At 41.5% G+C, this 21,343-nt stretch overlaps 1 long non-coding RNA gene across 1 annotated transcript in view; it reads right to left on the bottom strand.

Moving 5' to 3' along the window:
* Positions 1 to 9,194: 9,194 nt before the first annotated feature.
* LOC129051197 (uncharacterized) overlaps positions 9,195 to 21,343 on the bottom strand; it is a 33,004-nt gene continuing 20,855 nt past the window's right edge. The window contains exons 4-6 of the long non-coding RNA XR_008515272.2: positions 20,803 to 20,896; positions 19,342 to 19,551; positions 9,195 to 9,540 (exon numbers count right to left, since the gene is read on the bottom strand). This is a non-coding gene — a long non-coding RNA (uncharacterized LOC129051197). The remainder of the gene's footprint in view (positions 9,541 to 19,341; positions 19,552 to 20,802; positions 20,897 to 21,343) is intronic.

Below are 21,343 nucleotides of genomic sequence, written 5' to 3'. Positions count from 1 at the left end.
CTTCTCAACTAAAATCAGCTCATCAAAGACTTAAGAGTACCGACAACAAAGAGATGAATTAGTCTCTGTCTATGAATACCACTTAGAAAACAACTGGAAAGATTACCCAGGTTTAACTCTAAACGGCATTGGCTTTAGTTACCAGTTTTGTTAATGAGCTCCATACTAAACTGAGAGAGTTTATTCATACTAATTAACATCGTATTAATTATATGCTCCTCTCCACCTGTCCTAATTCAACTTATACCTATTTGTGGACCTAGAAGATAAGAGTAAAGCAGAGGGCTGATCTGCTTTTTACACACTTTGCCTTTCTCTCTTTGAATTTCATGCTTTCATACATCCTCTGTGAAGGAAGCCAAGAGAGAATGAAATTCCACTTAAGTAACTGGCCAAAGGTACCACTGCCAAAATGCCCCTCTCTTTAAGATCCATGTTTTAGCACAAACCCAAAATATGTACAGGCATCTAAATAATCTGAACAATGCAAACTCATGGATCTCCAACTGAAACAACTCATGGGGAATCACCCCAAGGCCTTGAAGTCACCTCGATGTCCCTACGATCGTGAGTAGTCTGGAGCACCTGTAATTATCTCAAGGTCCAAAAAGAAAAATGTCAGCATCCCAGTGACTCCCCTTTGAGGAATCTGCTCTTGTGCACCCCCCTATACCCTTGAACACACAGGGAGAAATAATAATCCCAGTCAGTGGGCACCCTATGACCTTTCTAATAGATACTAGAACCACCTACTCTACCCTTAACCCTCACAATTCCTTACCATAATGCCTCAGTAGTGGGGGTGGATGATTTGCCTCTTTCTAAGCCCCTTTTGGTGTCTCTTGGACTCCATCATGCCCAACACAGCTTTTTGTTAAATTTCACAATCCCTGTTAATCTATTAGCAGGATTTACTTTTTATTTGGAATGTTAATATTTTTGTTTATCCAACATACTAATTCCTGAAGTCCTGGAACTCCTTCCCCCTGGCCTTTATCCTCCAACAGCTCTGATAGATCACCCCAGTTTCCTTGCTCCCCCCATAATTCCCCAAACCCTTGGCATCCCTCACTCAGAACATGCTCACTCACATCCATCAGTTTCTTTGGCTACAGGATCAACAGACATATTGGGGAAGTAGGGCCCTTAAAATTAGAAATAGACCCCACCATTCCCCCTCCATGGACTATCCCAGTTTCCTTCAAAATCTGAAGCAAGTGAAGGTCTCAGATCTGTTTATTATTCAAGGATTCCTTGACAAAAGGTTCCTCATCCCTATTTGCAGTTCCTGTAACGCCTTTGTTTTCCATGTACAACACCTAAGATTAGACACTGCTAAAGAAAATGAAATGGCTGAGTGTAGTGTGATGAGTCACCCACCAGATTACCTAAGGATCTATGTCTACTGCCTGAACCCTGAAAGCTAGGCAATGAGTCAATCGCGCACCCAAGGAGCAGGTATTCCTGAGAAAGGAAACATCCCAGAATGCATCTGAGAGCATACCAAGGAAAACAGTCCCATCGCACACACACAGTAGGAAAAGAGCCAGAAAATTAGCCTAAAAGCAGCTTAGACGCTGGGCGCGGTGGCTCATGCCTGTAATCCCAGCACTTTGGGAGGCCAAGGCGGGCGGATCACGAGGTCAGGAGATCGAGACCATCCTGGCTAATACGGTGAAACCCCGTCTCTACTAAAAATACAAAAAATTAGCCGGGCGTGGTGGCGGGCGCCTGTAGTCCCAGCTACTCAGGAGGCTGAGGCAGGAGAATGGCGTGAACCCGGGAGGCGGAGCTTGCAGTGAGCCGAGATTGGGCCACTGTACTCCAGCCTGGGCGACAGAGCGGGAGTCCGTCTCCAAAAAACAAAAAAAAGCAGCTTAGAAAGGTGACTATAGTCAATAATACTTATACATTAAATAAATGTATAAATATATATAAATTTAAAATAACTAAGCATAATTGGATTGTTTATAACACAAAGAATAAATGCTTGAGGGGATGAATACCTCATTTTCCATGATGTGTTTATTATGTATTGCATGCCAATATAAAAACATCTCACATACCCCATACACCTACTACAAGGTATATGAGTAGGTATATATCTACTTCTCACCCACGAAAATTAATACAAAATTATTTTAAAGTTGGCCGGGTGCGGGGGCTCACGCCTGTAGTCCAAGCACTTTGGGAGGCCGCAGCGGGTGGATCACGAGGTCAGGAGATCGAGACCATCCTGGCTAACACGGTGAAACCCCGTCTCTACTAAAAATACAAAAAAAATTAGCCGGGTGTGGTGGCGGGCGCCTATAATCCAAGCTACTAGGGAGGCTGAGGCAGGAGAACGGCATGAACCTGGGAGGTGGAGCTTGCAGTGAGCCGAGATCGTGCCACGGTACTCCAGCCTGGGCTACAGAGTGAGACTCCGTCTCAAAAAAAAAAATTATTTTAAAGTAAAAATAAATAGATAGATAAATGAAAAGCAGACAGGTGGCAGAGCAGACCTCCATGTTGTCCTGCTGCCTGCTGCTGCCCAGGAGTACCCTGTAGGTAAGTCCCAATAAACTCATCTACTCCTCAAACTGAACTTATCTAAGTCATTCTTTGGTGTCTTGGCTCCTTCCCAGTATGGGGGAACTTGCTTCTATACTGTTCTGGCTTTTTCCCATAACAAATGGTGGTTGCCGGGAACTAGGGTGAGGAGGGCAAGTTGCAGAATAGGGAGTTGTTTAATGGGTATAGTTTCAGTTTTGCAAGATGAAGAGTTCTGGAGAATGACTGCCAACAATGTGAATGTACTTAACACTACTGAGCTGTACACTTACAAATGATTAAGATGGTAAATTTTATGTATATTTTGTCACAATTAATAATAAAAACTTAAAAATGGGCAAAAGAGGCTGGGCACGGTGGCTCACGCCTGTAATCCCAGCACTTTGGGAAGCCAAGGCGGGTGGATCACCTGAGGTCAGGAGTTCAAGACCAGCCTGGCCAACATGGTGAAACCCTGTCTGTACTAAAAATATAAAAAGTAGCTGGGCGTGGTGGTGGACACCTGTAATCCCAGCTATTCAGGAGGCTGAGGCAGGAGAATTGCTTGAACCCAGGAAACGGAGGTTGCAGTGAGCTGACACAGTGCCACTGCACTCCAGCCTCGGCAACAGAGTGAGACTCTGTCCCAAAACAAAAAACCAAAAAAAAAAAAAAAGGGCAAAAGATCTGAACAGATATCTCATGAAAGAAGGTAGACATACGGCAAATGAGTATAGGAAAAGATGCTCAAGTCATATGCCATTAGGAAATTGCAAATTAAAACTACAGTGAGGCCAGGTGCAGAAGCTCATGCCTGTAGTCACAACACTTTGGGAGGCCAAGGTGGGAGGATCACTTGAGACCAGGAGTTCAAGATAAGCCCGGGCAACAAGACCCCATCTCTACAAAACAAATTTAAAAATTTTCCATTGTGTTGTCATGTGTCTGTAGGTCCAGCTACTCTGGAGGTTGAGGCAGGAGGATTGCCTGAGCCCAGGAGGTGGAAGCTGCAGTGAGCCACGATTGTGCCACTGCACTCCAGCCTGAGCAACAGAGAAAGACCCTATCTCAAACACTAAAAATTAAATAAATAAACAAACTACAATGAGATACCAGTGTCAATACCAAATGCTGACAAGGATGAAGAGCAATAGGAACTTTCATTTATTGCTGGTGGGAATGCACAATGGCAGAGCCGCTTTGGAAAATCTGGAAGTTTCCCACAAACTAAATATATAGCTTTACCATCTGATCCAGCAGTTGTACTCCTAGATATTTAACTACTTATTTCAGCACAAAACCCTGCACATAAGTGTTTATAGCGGTTTTATTCAAAATTGTCAACAACTGGAAGCAACCAAGATATCCTTCAATAGGTGAGTGAATAAACTGCGGTACAGTCATTTGATGGAATATTATTCAGCAATTTTTTAAATGAGCTATCACACAATTAAAAGACATGGAGCTTCTTGCCACTGAGTTTAAGAAAAAAGTAAGACATGGAGGAACTTCACACTGATGGCATTCTAGATAAGACAAAACTATAGAGACAATAAAAAGATCAGCAGTTGGCAGAGGCTTGGAGAGAGCTGGAGAGGAATGAATAGGTAGAACACAGACGGTGTTTAGGAGGTAAAACTATTCTGCATGATCTTGTAACGGAGAAATCATTATGAGTTTGTCAAAACCCTTAGAACCATACAATACCAAGAGTGAACTAATATAAACTATAGTCTTTAATTAGACTATATTTAACAGTGTAAAGTATATGAACTGTAACAACACCAAAGCAAGATGCTAATAATAGGCGAAACTGTGTAAAGAGGAACAGGGATATGTGGGAATTCTCTGTGCTATATACTCAATTTTTCTGTAAATCAAATGCCGTTCTAAAAAATAAAGCCTATTGGCCGGGCACAGTGGCTCACACCTGTAATTCCAGCACTTTGGGAGGCCGAGGCAGGCAGATCACAAGGTCAAGAGATCGAGACCATCCTGGCCAACATGGTGAAACCCCGTCTCTACTAAAAATACAAAAATTAGCTGCGCGTGGTGGTGTGTGCCTGTAGTCCCAGGCTACTCGGGAGGCTGAGGTAGCAGAATCACTTGAACCCAGCAGGTGGAGGCTGCAGTGAGCTAAGATTGTGCCACTGCATTCCAGCCTGGGCGACAGAGCGAGACCCCATCTCAGATAAATAAATAAATAAATAAATAAATAAATAAATAAATAAATAAGGCCATTCAAAAGCTTAATGGGAAGAATATTAATTAGTCCAATACCTGCAAGCCATAAACAAACTAATGAAGCCTGGATTCCCTTTAGTTTCTAACCCTAAAACCATCCTCATTTCAATACTCCCTGACACCAATTACTTCACGGTTGACTCATGTTTCCACCTTCTCCAGTAAATTCCTCTGCCCTGAATCACAACATCTATTTGCCTTTACCTGCGTCAACCTAAAATAATCAAAAGAATCAGAATCTAATTTAAAGGGAGTTTATCCAAGCACAAAGTGTGATTTTGTATTCTGATTTTGGAGCTCTGGATTGAGCTAATTTTATATCAAATTCAGGTGTTTAATAGTTAATATAAAGTGTTTTTGTTTAGAGCCACTCTTTTTGCTACCTTATTAGCTGGCTAATTTTCTTTGCTTTCTGGGATATCTGATTTGAAATGGCCTGGAATTTTAATTATAAACAGTGACTGTGGTAATAATATAGCCTTCAAAAATTATGAAATGAGGTGTCCACTTTTTAAGGACTGACCAGAAGTTAAAAATCCTGTGTTTCCATAGTGTTTCAAAATCATGAGCTACTCTAAAAGCATATCTACTCTCTATATTAATATTAGCAGTTATTCCTCTTGCCAATTGACAAGTCCTGACTAGTGTAATTAATTCTATTTGTTGAGCTCAGGTGGTGCCTAGAAGGTTAACACTTTCCTCCTCTTCTTCTCCTTCTTCTTCTTATTTTTATTTTTTCCCAGTTAAAGATACTATCGTACAACCTGAGCGGTAAGTCCCAGATTTATCCTTTAAGTAAGATCCATTTGTAAACCAAACACCATTGGGAGTAGTAAGTGGGGGTCTCTTTGAGGTCAGTCCTGGGAGAAAGAAGTTGATCAGTGATCAGTTAGGGTTATGCAATAGTGCAGTGTTTTATCTGGAAATGGAGACAGAAGAGTTGTAGGACTTAGGTTATTACATCTAGAGATGTTGATATGAGAAGCTGAAAGAAATAAAACTTCATATAAGACTAGTCTACTAACTGAATAATATTGAGTATGACACGAGTTTAGCAAATGCTTTCACAGAATGAGGAACAAAACCACTAAGGACTGTCACCATGAGAATTTCATCAGTTGCTTCAACTAACAAAGCAGGGGCTGTTATGCCTCTCACGCAAGATGGAAATCCTCTTATTAGAGTCTAACTGTTGGCTATAATACCCTACAGGTCTCTTTGGGCTCCACGTTTTTTAGTTAGGACCCTTAAAATGTTTCCATCACTTTCATGTACAAATACTGGAAATAGAAGATTATAATCTGGATGCACGAAAGCTTGGGCATTAGCAAAGTCATTTTTGATCATTTCTGACATTTCTAGATTTTCTTCTGTCCAATCAAGAGGGTCTGGAATGTCCTGTTTAAAAGAAGCATGTAAGGGCCAGGCATTCATTCATTCATTCATTTAGATGGAGTCTTATTCTTTTTGCCCAGGCTTGAGTGCACTGGCGCGACCTCGGCTCACTGCAACCTCTGCCTCCCGGGTTCAAGTGATTCTCCTGCCGCAGCCTCCCGAGTAGCTGGGATTACAGGGTCCCGCCACCACGCCCAGCTAGTTTTTTTGTATTTTTAGTAGAGGCAGGGTTTCACCATGTTGGCCAGGCTGGTCTCGAACTCCCGACCTCAGGTGATCCACCTGCCTTGGCCTCCCAAAGTGCTGGGATTACAGGCCTCATGCCTGAGCCACTGCATCCGGCCAAGGGGCAGGCTTTTAAAGAAAAGTTTGGGATCCAAGTTTTTAAATGTCTTGCCAGCCCCCAAAACTCTCCCAGCTGTTTCTTGGTTCTTAGTGGCAGAAGAGCTAAAATTCCTTTCAGTCTGTATGGACTAATAGAAAGTCCTTCCTTAAGGCCGGGCACAGTGGCTCACGCCTGTAATCCCAGCACTTTGGGAGGCCGAGGCGGGTGGATCACGAGGTCGGGAGATTGAGACCATCCTGGCTAACATGGTGAAACCCCGCCTCTACTAAAAAAATACAAAAAATTAGCCAGGCGTGGTGGCGGGTGCCTGTAGTCCCAGCTACTTGGGAGGCTCAGGCAGGAGAATGGCATGAACCCGGGAAGCAGAGATTGCGGTGAGCCGAGATTGGCCACTGCACTCCAGCCTGGGTGACAGAGCGAGACTCTGTCTCACAAAAAAAAAAAAAAAAAAAGTCCTTCCTTAAATATTAGGTGGCCTAAGCACTTCACTTGTTTTTGACAGGATTGATGTTTTTCTTTAGAAGCTTTGTGTCCCTTTAAGGCTAACTGTTATAACAAGTGAATCCCATTTTAAGAAATAATTGCTTATCCTCTGAGCAGAGGAGTAAATTGCCTGTGTATTTTATTAAAATGAATTTTCAAGAAGTCAATATCTGGGAGATCTGCTTTTAATATTTGTGAAAAGTAAGCTGGGCTCTCAGTTCATCCCTGAGGCATGACTGTTCATGTGTATTGTCTTCCTTCCCAAGTGAAGGTGAAGAGAAATTGATTATTTTTATCTACAGAAATACTAAAGAATGTACTACATAAGTCTATTACAGTAAAGAACTCAGCTTCTGCCGGCGCGGTGGATCATGCCTATAGTCCCAGCAATTTGGGAAGCCGAGCAGGTGGATGGCTTGAACCCAGGAGTTCAAGACCAGCCTGGGTAACAAGGGGGAAAACCCCATCTCTACAAAATATACAAAAAGTAGCCAAGTGTTGTGGTGTGCACCTGTAGTCCCAGCTATACAGGAGGCTGAGGCAGGAGAATTGCTTGAGACCAGGAGATTGAGGCCTCAGTGAGCTAGAATCACACTGCACTCCAGCCTGGGCAACAGAGTAAGGCCCTGTCTCAAAGTAAAAAGAAAAGAACTCAGGTTCAGTTGGGATGTCAGTCAACAACATATGGAAGTTTGGCCCTACTGGGTGTCAAAGAGTGACTATGTTTTTAATTGCTGTCAGATTCTGTACAAACCTCCATCCCCTATCATTTGATTTCCTTACAGGAAGGACTGGAGTATTACATTGGCTGTTATAGAGAATAATCAAGTCCTATTTTTAAATAATCTGAAACTATAGGCTTTATACCTTTTAGGGCTTCAGTTCTTAGATGGTATTGTTTAAGGTTTGGAAGGGGTTTGGATGAATCTATTGAACTTTGATTGGGGTAGGCAAGATAAATTTTCCAAAATCAGTGGAAGACTTTAACCATGATTGATTAGGTACTACATTTAGCGGGTTTTGTAATTTTTTACTACTCAATAATTTAGTGTCTTCCATGTCAATATGGATTGTTGACAAAAGTATGTCTAGTAACTCAGTTTTATCATCTAATTCTAAATACATTTTCCTCTTGAGGAGAAAGAAATGTAGGTATTAAATAATTCTAAGAAATCTCTTAGAGTATTTGTGACAACGACAGATTGAATTGTTTACTTCAAGGAATGGGACCTTGTAATAAGGTGGAATTTATTACAGATAAGGTGATTCCAGGTCTGTTAATAAGAGCTTGTGTTAGTTCTCCATTTAAAATAATTTTTATTCATCTTAAAATAGAGCCAGGGTCATAAGTTCAAATATTTAATTGTGATTTTTCTGGCAAAACCAGAAAACTAGGACTCACAGGGTCCTAGTGAGGATCAGGAAATTCCTTAATTATACCTTTAAGTTCTACCTTTGACCATGACGGATACACTAGGGCAGATTAATCCCTACCAGACACTGGCTGTTTCAGGGATGGAGCCAGAGCAGAAGCAGGGGGAGGAGAAAGAAGAGGTAGTTCTAAGTAAAGTAGCCCAGGTAATAAAGGACAAAGAGAAGGAGGAGGTGAGGGAGGAGGAGGAGAAATTTCACCTGTCTTTTTAAATTTGGAAATTGTTTTAGGTAACTTTTTATTCTCCTTTTGTAAAGAAGTAACTCTATTAAAATCTCTTTTGGATGCTTTAAATACCATTCAAAATAACTCTCCTAACTATTCTGTTTTATCCTAGAACCAGCTTTTTCTTATTGAGCACACAAGTAAATTAGTTGAGGTATCCAACTTTGGCCATTGCAATTTTAGTTTTTCATGAGTTATGTGCAACCATTTTCTAAATAATGACAAGAAGTGGCACCATAAGTTTTATACATGAGTCCAGCTGGAGTTTCTAAAGGTGGATCTCTCCTTAAGGAGAAAGACTTGATTTTGGAGGGACAACAGTCCATAATTTGAGTTCTCTTAAGTAACCAAAGACCGTGGAAATGGAAAGTGTGGTCACTCACGAAGAGTTTAGCTATGTCAGCTGAACCAAGCTTCAGAACCTAGAAAATATAAAATCACAAATTTAATTTGAGCCAAAAAGATTTGCTTCCTCTTTTCAGAGAGAAACACTTTCTCCTTCACCAAATTTGAACAAGAGAAAAGGCTGAAAAGTTTTGGGAATAAAACGAAACTTTATCCTCAAAGGAATGTGAAAGCACAGATCTGCAAGCCACAGAATCTCTAGAGAAATAACAAATGAAACTCCTACTTTTAAAACTAAAGCTTCAATTTCAGTTTTGTTGAGCGTGGAATCAGGATGCTTCAATAAAGTCTGAATCTCAGCCAAAACCAGAGAGATTCAAAATCTGAGAGAAGCCAGGCCAGAGACCCTCTCCAGCTCCAATGAAGTCAAAGACATGAAAGCTGCTTGTGCTGTACCAAAGCTCCAGATGTCAGCAAAGCAGTGAAGATTGCAGAAGGCTTTACTTCAGGTCCCATCTGCAGGTTATCAAATGTCAACCTAAAATAATTAAAAGAGTCAGAGTCTAGTTTAAAGAGAGTTCATTCACGCACAGAATGTGAGGATGGCCCACCCAGAAACCCCAACTCCAAAGGAATAGAGTCAGGAATCCGAAGCAGGGAAGTTAAGATTTCGTTTAGATAGGCAGAGACAGAGGAGTTTTTAGCAGGGTTGCATTATTCATACAGGGTTGGCACATAGTCACAGCAATCTGATTAGTTATATGCAGTGTTTCTTATGAGTAAGGGTACATTTAACATTTTTTTTTTTTTGCAAAGGCTGTAATAATCGTGGGTTTTCTGTCATCTTGTCTAAGCAAATCAGGACAATAAAGGGGAGTTAATCTACAACAACAGTCATTAATTAAGAAGGCAGGAAGCTTTTGTCCCTGCCATCATTTAATTCTCTCTAGTCATTGAACAGATCAAGAAAAATAAGAAAACTAGTTAACCTATGATTATAATCTGAGAACAGAAGCTGAGACCATACATAACTCAGATCACAGTCACATCTCTATCAAGGCTTAAAAGTGTTCTTTGGGGTTCCAACAGCTTTTAAATTTATTTATTTTCACACCTGGGGAAATTAGCAGTATACTTGGACTATTATGCCTCATGGATTAACAGCCTATTTTTCCCAGACATTAAATGCAAATTTAGAGAGGAGCCATGATGGCTGACTAGATGCAGCCAGGAAGAGCATCTCTCACTGAGACACCAGACCATAGGGAAGACTGCCATACTCCAAGCAGACCTTCAGAGGGAAGGCATTGAGAGTGGACAGAGGGAAGACACAGACCCTGAACGGAAGCTGGAAGAAAGCTCCTCTAGGTGGCTTTGGCCTTTGATGGCTGCCGGACCTAGACAGAGAAGGGAGGTCTTGCCCATGGAATGGGACCAGTTTGATCTGAGTGTGCCCCTGTTTACCAGCCTCTCCTGGGGCTCCAGCCTTGCTGCATCTGCTTGCAGCACAGACTCAGATGCCAAACCAGGGTGCTTCCAAGGGCCGTCATAATAACTCCTTCACCAGCTCACCATGCCTAACTGGCTCCAGTAGGCGTTTCCACTGTTGTGCAATCAACCACCTTGCAGCCTCTCCCCACTGCAGCCTCCTCCCACCACTTTTCCAGCACACACTCACCCACAGCCCATGCTCACAGCTTTTGTCAGTATGAGTGTGGGCAGATCTCACCTCCCCTCCCCTGCCAGCACATGTGAGCACACCCTGCTACCCCATCACTATCAGCACAAGCACGCATACAGACACCACCACCACCACCACCACCCCCACTAGTGCCTGGTTCCCACTGACGCATGCATATCCCACCATGCTATCACCACCAGCGCTAGTGCATGCATGAATGCTGCCACCCCACCCCCACTGGTGCCCTGCCACTGCTGATGTGCAGGCACCCTACTGTGCTGCCGTGGCTGCTGGCACACACATGTGAGCACGGATCCCACTGCCACTGCCACAACAAAGCACTTTGGCCAGCACCCAACCAGCAGAGTGTTATGGCCAGTGAGCCAGGAACACCTTAGCCCCCCTTATTGCAGCAAGTTTCTAACCTCGAAGGGCCAGAGAACAAAGCTAGGGCCCAATACTAGCCCCCCAGAGTTAGAAGATGCAGACCAGGAGTGATAAACTGAGCCTTGGCCCCCTGAAATACTTTAAACAAAGACAGTTGACTGAACCCATGTTGTACCACAGTCAAACCCTCAAGGGCATCAAAGAATATAAAATCAAAAAACCCCATGCAAAGGAAAGCAGCTTCAAAGATCAAAGGAACATCAGCCCACACAAATGAGAATGAACCAGCTTAAGAACTTTGGCAACTCAAAAAGCCAAAATGTCTTCTCACCTTCAAATGACCACACTAGTTATTTGGCAATGGTTCTTAACAAGGCTGAAATGACTGAAATGAAAGATACAGAATTCAGAGTCTGGATAGGAATGAAGATCATTCAGATTCATTAGAAAGTCAAAACCCAATCAAGCCCAGGCACGGTAGCTCAGGCCTGTAATCCCAGCACTTTGGGAGGCTGAGGTTGGTGGATCACAAGGTCACAAGACCAGCCTGGCCAAGATAGTGAAACCCTGTCTCTACTACACACACACACACACACACACACACACACACACACATGCCAGGAATGGTGGCAGATGTCTATAATCTCAGCTACTTGGGAGGCTGAGGCAGAGAATTGCTTGAACATGGGAGGCAGAGGTTGCAGTGAGCCGAGATTGCACCACTGCACTCCAGCCTGGGTGACAGAGCAAGACTCTGTCTCTAAAAACAACAACCACCACCACCACCACCACTACCAAACAAAAAACCCAATCAAATGAATTTAAGGAATCCAATAAAATGATACAAGAGATGAAAGATGAAATAACCATTTAAAAAAAGAACTAAAATGAGCTGATAAAGCTGAAAACTCTGTATAAGAATTGCATAATGCAATTTCAAGTACTTACAGCAGAATAAACCAAGTGGAGGAAAGAATCTCAGGGCTTGATGACCAGTTCTTTGAATCAACTCAGTCAGACAAAAATAAAAAAAAGAATAAAAAAGAATAAACAAGATCTCCAAGAAGGCTGGGCATGGTGGCTCATGCCTGTAATCCCAGCACATTGGGAGGCCAAGGCAGAAGGATCACTTGAGCCCAGGAGTTCAAGGCCAGCCTAGGCAACATAGTGAGACACCATCTCTATTAAATAAAAAAATTTTTAAACCTCTGAGCAATATAGGATTATGTAAAGAGACAAAATCTACGACTTACTGGTGTCCCTGAAAGAGAGGGAGAGAAAGCAAGCAACTTGGTAAACATATTTGAGGGTATTGTCCATGAGAATTTCCCCAACCATGGTAGAGAGACTGACATTCAAATTCAGAAAATACAGAGAACCCCTGTGAGATACTGTACAGGACAACCATCCCCAAAACACATAGTCATCAGATTTTTCAAGGTCAACATGAAAGAAAAATATTAAAGGCAGCCAGAGAGAAGGAGCAAGTCACCTACAAAGGGAACCACATCAGCTTAACAGCAGTCCTTCCAGCAGAAACCCTACAAGCCAGAAGGCACTGGGGGCCTATATTCAGCATTCTTAATGAAAAGACATTCCAACTGAGAAATTTCATATCCAGCCAAACTAGGCTTCATAAGCAAAGGAGAAATAAGATCCTTTTCAGACAGCAAATGCCAAGGGAATTAATTACCACCAAACCTGCCTTACAAGAGGTCCTCAAGGGAGTGCTAACTATGGAAACAAAAGACTTGCCAGCCACCACAAAAAAACACATTAAGTACGTAGACCATTGACACCATAAAGCAACTACACAATCAAGTCTGCATAATAACCGGCTAATATCACAATAACAGTATCAAACCTGCACATATCAATATTAACCTTGAATATAAAGGTGCAAAATGCCCCACTTAAAAGACACAGAGTAGCGAGTTAAAAAACTAGACCCAACTATATGTTGTCTTCAAGAGACCCATCTCACATGCAGTGACACCCACAGGTTCAAAGTAAAGGGATGGAGAAAAATCTACCAAGCAAATTTAAAACAAAAAAGGCAGGGGTTGCTATTCTAATTTCAGACAAAATGGACTTTAAACCAACAACAGTCAAAAATGACAAAGAAGGTAAAAGATTTAATTTAATGAGAAGAATTAACTATCCTAAATATATATGCACCCAACATAGGAATACCTAGATTCATAAAACAAGTTCTTAGAGAGCTACGAAGAGACTTAGAAAACCACACAATAATAGGGGAAGACTTCGATACCTCCACTGACAGAGTTAGACAGATCACTGAGGCAGAAAACTAAGAATGATATTTGGGACCTGAACTCAACACTTGACCAAATGGACTTAACAACATCTCCAGAACTCTCCACCCCAAAACAATAGAATATACATTCTTCTTATCTGTACATGGCACACACTCTAAAACTGGCTACATAATCGGCCATAAAAATGGTTTTCAGCAAATTCAGAAAAACTGAATCATACCAATCACACTCAGGACAACAGGGCAATAAAAATAGAAGTCAATACTAAGAAGATTGCACAAAACCATACAATTATATGGACATTAAACAACCTGCTCCTGAATGACTTCTGAGTAAACAAGGAAATTAAGGCAGGTATCAAGAAATTCTTTGAAACTAATAAAAACAAAGAACTTATCAGAATCTCTGAAACATACTCAAAGCATTATTAAGCAGAAAGTTAAATCCTCACATCAAAAAGCTAGAAAGATCTCAAATTAACAACCTAATATCACACCTAGAGAAATTAGAAAAACAAGAGCAATCCAACCCCAAAGCTAGCAGAAGATAAGAAATAACCAAAATCAGAGATGAACTGAATTGAGACTTGGGAAACCATACAAAAGACAACAAAATCATAAATTGTTTCCTTGAAAAAATCAGATTGGTAGACCACTAGCTAGACGAATAAAGAAGAAGAGAGATCTAAGTAAACACAATCAGAAATGTCAGAAATGACTTTACCACTGACTCCAAAGAAATACAAAGGAAAAAGAACCCTCACAGACTATTATCAGCACCAGTGCATACAAACTAAGAAACCTACAAGAAACGGATAAAATTCCTAGAAACATACAACCTCCCAATATTGAACCAGTAAGAAATTGAAATCCTGGTCCCAAAATTGAATCAGTAATAATTAAAAAAAAATCCCTGCCTACCAGGAAAAGCTCTGGACCAGATGGATTCACAGTCAAATTCTATCAGATGTCTAAAGAAGATCTGGTACCTACTGAAACTTTTCCAAAAAGTTGAGAAGGAGGGACTCTTCCCTCACTTATTGTTTGAAGGCAGACTCATTCTGATACCAAAACCTGGCAAAGACACACAAAAAAAGAAAACTTCAGACCAATATCCTTGATGAACATAGATCCAAAAATTTTCAACAGATTACTGGCAATCTGAATTTATCATCACATCAAAAAGTGAACCCACCACAATCAAGTAGGCTTTATCCATGGGATGCAAGGTTGGTTCAATATATGCAAATCAATAAATGTGATTCATCACATAAACAGAACTAAAGACAAAAACCACATGATTATCTCAATAGATGCAGAAAAGGCTTTTCAATAAAATTCAACATCCCTTCATGTTAAAAACCTCAACCAACTAGGCACTGAAGGAACGTAACACAAAATAATAAGAGCCATCTATGCAAACCTACAGCCAACATCATCCTGAATGGGTAAAAGTTGGAAGCATTCCTTTTGAGAACCAGAAAAAGACAAGGATGCCCTCTCTCACTACTCCTATTCAACATACTACTGGAAGTCCTAGCCAGAGCAATCAGGCAATAGAAAAAAATAAAAGACATGCAAATAAGAAGACAGGAAGTCAAACTATCCCTGTTTGCAGATAATATGATTCTATACCTAGAAAGCCCAATAGTCTCTGCCCCAAGGCTCCTAGATCTGATAAACAACTTTAGCAAAGTTTCAGAATACAAAATCAATGTATGAAAATCAGAAGCATTTTTATACACCAACAACATCCAAGCTGAGAGTCAAATCAAGAATGCAATCCCATTCACAACAGCCTCACACAAAAAATAAATACATAGGAATATACTTAACCAGGGCAGTGAGAGATCGCTACAATGAGAATTACAAACACTACTGAAAGAAATCCAAGATGACACAAACAAATGGAAAAACATTCCATGCTCATGGATAGGAAAAATCAATATTGCTAAAATGACCAGATTCCCCAAAGCAATTTACAGATCTAATGTTATTCCTATCTAACTACCAATGAAATTTTTCACATAATTACAAAAAACTATTCTAAAATTCATATGAAACGAAAAAAATAGCCCAAATAGCCAAAGTAATCCTAATAAAAAAATACGAAGCTGGAGACATCACATTACTTAATTTCAAACTATATTATGAGTCTACAGTAACCAAAACAACATGATTCTGGTACAAAAACAGACACACAGACCAATGGAACAGAATAGAGAGCCCAGAAATAAAGTCACACACCAACACCATCTGACCTTTGACAAAGTCAACAAAAGCAATGAGGAATGGATTTCGTATTCAATAAATGGTGCTGAGATAACTGGCTAGCCATATGCAGAAGACTGAAACTGGACTCCTTCCTTTCATCATATACAAAAATCAATTCAAGATGGATTAAAGACTTAAATGTAAAACCTAAAACCATAAAAATCCTGGAAAATAGCCTAAAAAATACCATTCTGGACATACGACCTGGCAGAGATTTCATGATGAAGAAAGCAAAAGCAACTGCAACAAAAACAAAAATTAACAAGTTGACCTAATTAAACCAAAGAGCTTCTATACAGCAAAAGAAACTATTAATAGAGTAAACATACAGCCTACAGAATGTGAGAAAATATTTGCAAACTATGCATCTGGCAAAAGTCTAATATCCAGAATCGATAAGGAACTTAAACAAATTAACAAGCAAAAAACAACCCCATTAAAAAGTGGACAAAGGACATGAGCAGACACTTTTCAAAAGAAGACATACATAGGGCCAAAAAGCATATGAAAAAAATGTTCAACATCACTAATCATCAAACAAATGCAAATCAAAACCACACTGAGATACCATCTCATACCAGTCAGAATGGCTATTAATAAAATGGCAAAAAATAACAGCCGCTGGAGAAGTTGCACAGAAAAGGAAATGCTTATATACTGCTGGTGGGAGTGTAAATTAGTTCAGCCACTATGGAAAACAGTTTGGCATTTTCTCAAAGTACTTAAAACAGAACTACCATTTAGCCCAGCAATCCCATTATTGGGTATACACCCAAAGGAACATAAATTGTTTTGCCCTAAAGACATGTGGACACATATGTTCACCATAGCACTATTTGCAACAGTAAAGACATGGAATCAACCTAAATGCCCATCAATGGTAGAACAGATAAAGAAAATGTGGTACGTATACATCATGGAATACTACATAGCCATTAAAAAAAAGATCATGTCCTTTGCAGCAACATGGATGGGGCTGGAGGCCATTATCCTAAGCAAACTAACGCAGGAACAGAAAACTAAAGACCACATGTCCTCACTTATAACTGGACACAAAGAAGGGAACAACAGACACTGGGGCCTACTTGAGGGTGGAGGGTGGGAGGAGAGTGGGGATCAAAACAAACTACCTATCAAGAAACCTGTTTATCACCTGGGTGACAAAATAATCTGTACACCAAACCTCTATGACACAAAATTTACCTGTGTAACAAACCTGCATATGTACCCCTGAACCTAAAATACATGTTTAAGATTTTTAAAAATGCAAATTTAAAGGATTTGGTTTTCCCTTGTAATTGCATCTTCATGCAATATGTAGATGCCCTCATGTCCTCCTTCTTTGCTCCAGTACATTTGATAATTTATTGGCACATACTCAATACCTTTTGGAAGATCCGACTTAAAAGGGACATTGTTTTCAAGAGACAAAATGTAATTTTCACTATCCTTAGTTTTGCTATTTTCAGTTTCACTCTCTAAAACATGACATCTCCTGTAAGGGAAAAACTTTGTCTCCAGATGTATGAAAAGCATCCTTAATTACACTTTATCTAAAATAATGAGACAACCCCTGGACTTTCTCAGACTGGTTGGCTATTGTAGGATGTGGATTCCTTGTCTGAACCCCTACAATGAGAATTAGCCTCTATAAGAGTATTGGATCCTTTTAAAAACCTCCCTTTCCTCTTCCCCCAGCTTGGGACTCCCCAACTACTCCTTGCCCTTCTCCCTATTCATTCATGAGAGAGAACATACTTTAGATGTCCTCTCTCAGAAATACAAAAGGAGCCCGAGGCCCATTGGATATTTTACCTTCATGCTAGGCCCTATAGCTCAAGCCTTCCTTCGTTGCTTCTGAGTTGTCATGGCAACAGCAAATTTGATTCAAGCCACAGTTGATTTTGCGCTAGGTCATACTTCACACACTTCTGTACCCAAGTGGTTCACATCTTTGTCCTGGCTGCAAACCCCCAACATTTTTCAACCTCTAACCTTACCTCTTATGAGATCCTTTTGTTTGCTCCTTCTCACATTACTATTCACCATTACCAAAACCTTAACCTTGTTACCATTTCTCTCCCAACTGAAGTACAACCACCATGACTGTATTTCAGCCACCTAAGCTCTAACCTTTCCCTGTCCTGATCTTTCTGAAGTACCTCTTATAGATCCAGATCTCATATTCTTTGTTGATAGTTCATACCCCTGACCTCAGAAAGAGGCTTCCAGGCTGAATATGCCATTGCATATATCCACAGTCCCATAACATATGAGGCTTTACCCAGTGCAAATTATATCAGATAGAATAATTTGTGGCTCTCAGAAGAACCTACACTTTAGCTAAGAATCAGAGTTAACATCAACACAGATAACAGATATGTTTTTAGGGTATTACACGACTTTGACATGTTGTGGAAAGCCAGGGAATTTGTGACTACAGCCAGAACACTAGTTTAAAATGGGAAATGTGGGTGACCTCCTAGAGGCCTTATTATTACAAGAGCTGGCCATACTCAAGATAGAAGCTTATATGGGCAATAAGACCCGTAAGGCAAGGGAAAGCTCAGCTAATAAATATGCTAAGTAGCAGTTTATAAATCTGTCCCAGTCCCACTGTAATCAGACCAGATATTAAGCCTACTTAGTTTGCCAATGTATCCTCTAATTGAGGACATTAAAATATCTCAGTTAAAGGCCCCTGAAGATGAAAAGGCTAATTGAAAACAAGGTGGATGTTTTACCCACCAAAAAGTCCAAAGATAGGCTTTGAAGACACTAAGAAGGCTACTTGGTCTCTCCCCGGTCCCTGATCTGAAGTTCAGTCTTCACAAAATTTTTCATCATGGGAAAAATACTGACTCAACTCCTTCATCATCATTTATGGGGAAACTTCACTCCTTACTTGGAATATCTGCCAAAAATAGAATTCTGGAAAAGTTATAAAGGTAGAGCAAGGAAGAGAGCCACCTCTAGCAGGACTTTCTCTGTTGGCAATGATATTTTATTCAACTTCCTAAGTCAGTGTTATTAATATGCCCTGGCCATTGTTTTTATGTTCAATTATTGACTAGAAGCTTTTCCACGTAAGAAGCCCACAGATACAACTGTTTGTTCTGTTAGAACAAATTTTCCCCTCCTGAGGAATTCTACTTGCCCTGTCAAGTGACCAGGGAACTCACTGCACCAGTAAAGTCATCCAAAAAAATCCAACAGTTCTTCCTCTGTCTCCCAAATTACATGATCCTCACCATATCCAGTCATGCAGAATGACTGAACAAGCAAACAGACAATTAAAACTAAAATTTTCAAAACATTCTGAGGTGAGGCCAGGTGTGGTGGCTCATTCCTGTAATCCCAGAACTTTGGGAGGCTAAGGCAGGAGGATTACTCGAGACCAGCCTGGACAACTTAGTGAGACCGCATCTCTAGAGTAAAAATACATATTTATATTTTTAAAACTTTCAGATAACTCAACCTTCCATGGCCCAAGGTCTTTCCCTTGGTCCTAATTGCTCTCTAGCCGTTCCTTGTTAGACCACACCAGCCCCCTCAAAAAATAATTACTAGCAGAACTATGAGAATTCCCTACTCTATGTGGGCAACAGAAGATTCCAGTGAAGTTAATTCACATTATTTCAGAATGTGAGACATGCCTTGAATGCATGTCTCACAACTTAAAAAGTACAGGAGTTACTTATAATAAAAATCTACTTCACCTGGAGATCTTAAACCGGGGCTCTCTAGGAGGATTATGGCTGCCTCTGCCGAGTCATGCAAGTTGTCAGAGAAGCAGGGGAAAGCCTGCAGTCACAGGCCTCACCCAGATCCCATGCACACCGAAGGGCTGGTCTCACTCCCACCACGTCCGCCGCAACACCTCTGAGTCTGTTTCCAGGCAGAGGGCAGGCTTGAAAACTTGCCCGCACCTGTGAAAGAAAAGGGCTTTATTTAGTTCTTCCCCCACCTGTGAAGTCTGCACGCTAGATCCGCGTCCTCCCCCAAGTTCCTGCCAGGAGGCTTCTCGCCCCACTCAAATTGTTACAAAGTTCAGCTAGGGAAGTCCTTCTCGTGGTAGGGTTTTACCCCCTGCTCCTCTGGCCTCCCTCCTGATGGATCCCAGCGGTGCCAGGCAGGAATAGCCTACGTGGGGATTCAGTGAGCTCCCAGGGCCTCCCTGCTGCCTCCTCCGCCCCTGTATTTCGCTTGGCCCCGTTCTCCAACTTGACTCAGCTCCAGGGGAAGTCGGAAGCATCTCCCGGAAGCAGACCTTCAGCTTCTCCAGTGGGGAGTGTGTGTTCCGGAAAGGAGGGTCTCCCTTTCCCACTTCCGCAGTTGGGGCACTCACAGTATTTGGGGTGTCTCCCGGGTCCTGCAGGAGCAGTCTGCTTCTTTCAGAGGGTCTGTGGGCCCTCTCTCAAAATATTTTTTTAAATATTAAAAGCAGCTGGTGATAGGGTTTGTCCCCACCAAATACCATGTTAAAATTTGATCTCCAACGTTCAAGGTGAGGCCTGGTGGGAAGTGTTTGGGTAATGAGGACAAATCCCTCCTCAACGGTTTGGTGCCTTCCCGTTGGTAATTAGTGAGTTCTTGTTCTATTACTTCACATGAGAGCTGGGCTGGTTGTTTAAAAGAGCCTGGCATCTCTCTTGCTCACTTTCTCACCGTGTGACATGCCTGCTCCCCCTTCACCCTTCAACATGAGTAGAACATTCCTGAGTCCCCTATCAGACATAGATACTAGTGACATGCTTCTTGTACAGTCTGCAGAATCATGAGCCAAACAAACCTTTCTTCTTTTTTTCTTTTTTTATGAGATGGAGTCTCGCTCGGTAGCCAGGCTGGAGTGCAGTGATGCGATCTTGGCTCACTGCAACCTCTGCCTCCCAGGTTCAAGTGATTCTGCCTCAGCCTCCCGAGTAGCTGGGACTACAGGCGTGCACCACCACGCCCAGCTAATTTTTGTATTTTTAGTAGAGACGGGTTTCACCATGTTGGCCAGGATGGCCTTGATCTCTTGACCTCATGATCCGCCCACCTCAGCCTCCCAAAGTGGGAGGCCCCTCTTTTCTTTATAAATTACCCAGCCTCAGGTATTCCTTTATATTAATAGTAATGCAAAACAGACTAACACAGTTGGAGAAATGGATTCCAGCTTTACATAGTAGAAGCCATACCTTAAAATGCGTTGAGGGGGAATACCAGTAAGTACCAAGCCAAAGAGCTCTCAGAGAACCCCTCAAAGATCCAAGCCTTGGAGTTACCCGTTTCCTAGAATACATGAAAGTGAGAAATGCCAGGACTGGCTGAAAGTCTATATATGGAACAATGCCCAACCCACATACCCCACCTTACACATAAGATACACCTTTGTCAACACCCTAGAGTTTTATTCTCTGGAGAAACTAAAATGAAGAGGATCTGAACTTAGAGCATTAGGTACAGAGATCAGTTGGATTGGGGGATAAGGTAAAATGGGGATAACGTCAAAGTCTGCAAAATCAACACTGAAGCCCCATCCTTTTTCCCGCTCCCTGCCCCTAGAACATCAGGAGCCAGGTGTTGTTCTGAATTCAGGCAATTGGAAGAATTATCTATTAAAAAAAAATTCTGGGCCGGGTGTGGTGGCTCACGCCTGTAATCCCAGCACTTTGGGAGGCTGAGGCGGGCGGATCACAAGGTCAAGAGATTGAGACCATCCTGGCTAACATGGTGAAA

The sequence above is a fragment of the Pongo abelii genome, chromosome 19 (assembly GCF_028885655.2).
Source record: "Pongo abelii isolate AG06213 chromosome 19, NHGRI_mPonAbe1-v2.0_pri, whole genome shotgun sequence".
NCBI lineage: Eukaryota > Metazoa > Chordata > Mammalia > Primates > Hominidae > Pongo > Pongo abelii.
The sequence above is the reverse complement of the archived record's forward strand: the minus strand, read 5'-3'. Positions and strand labels throughout refer to the sequence as shown.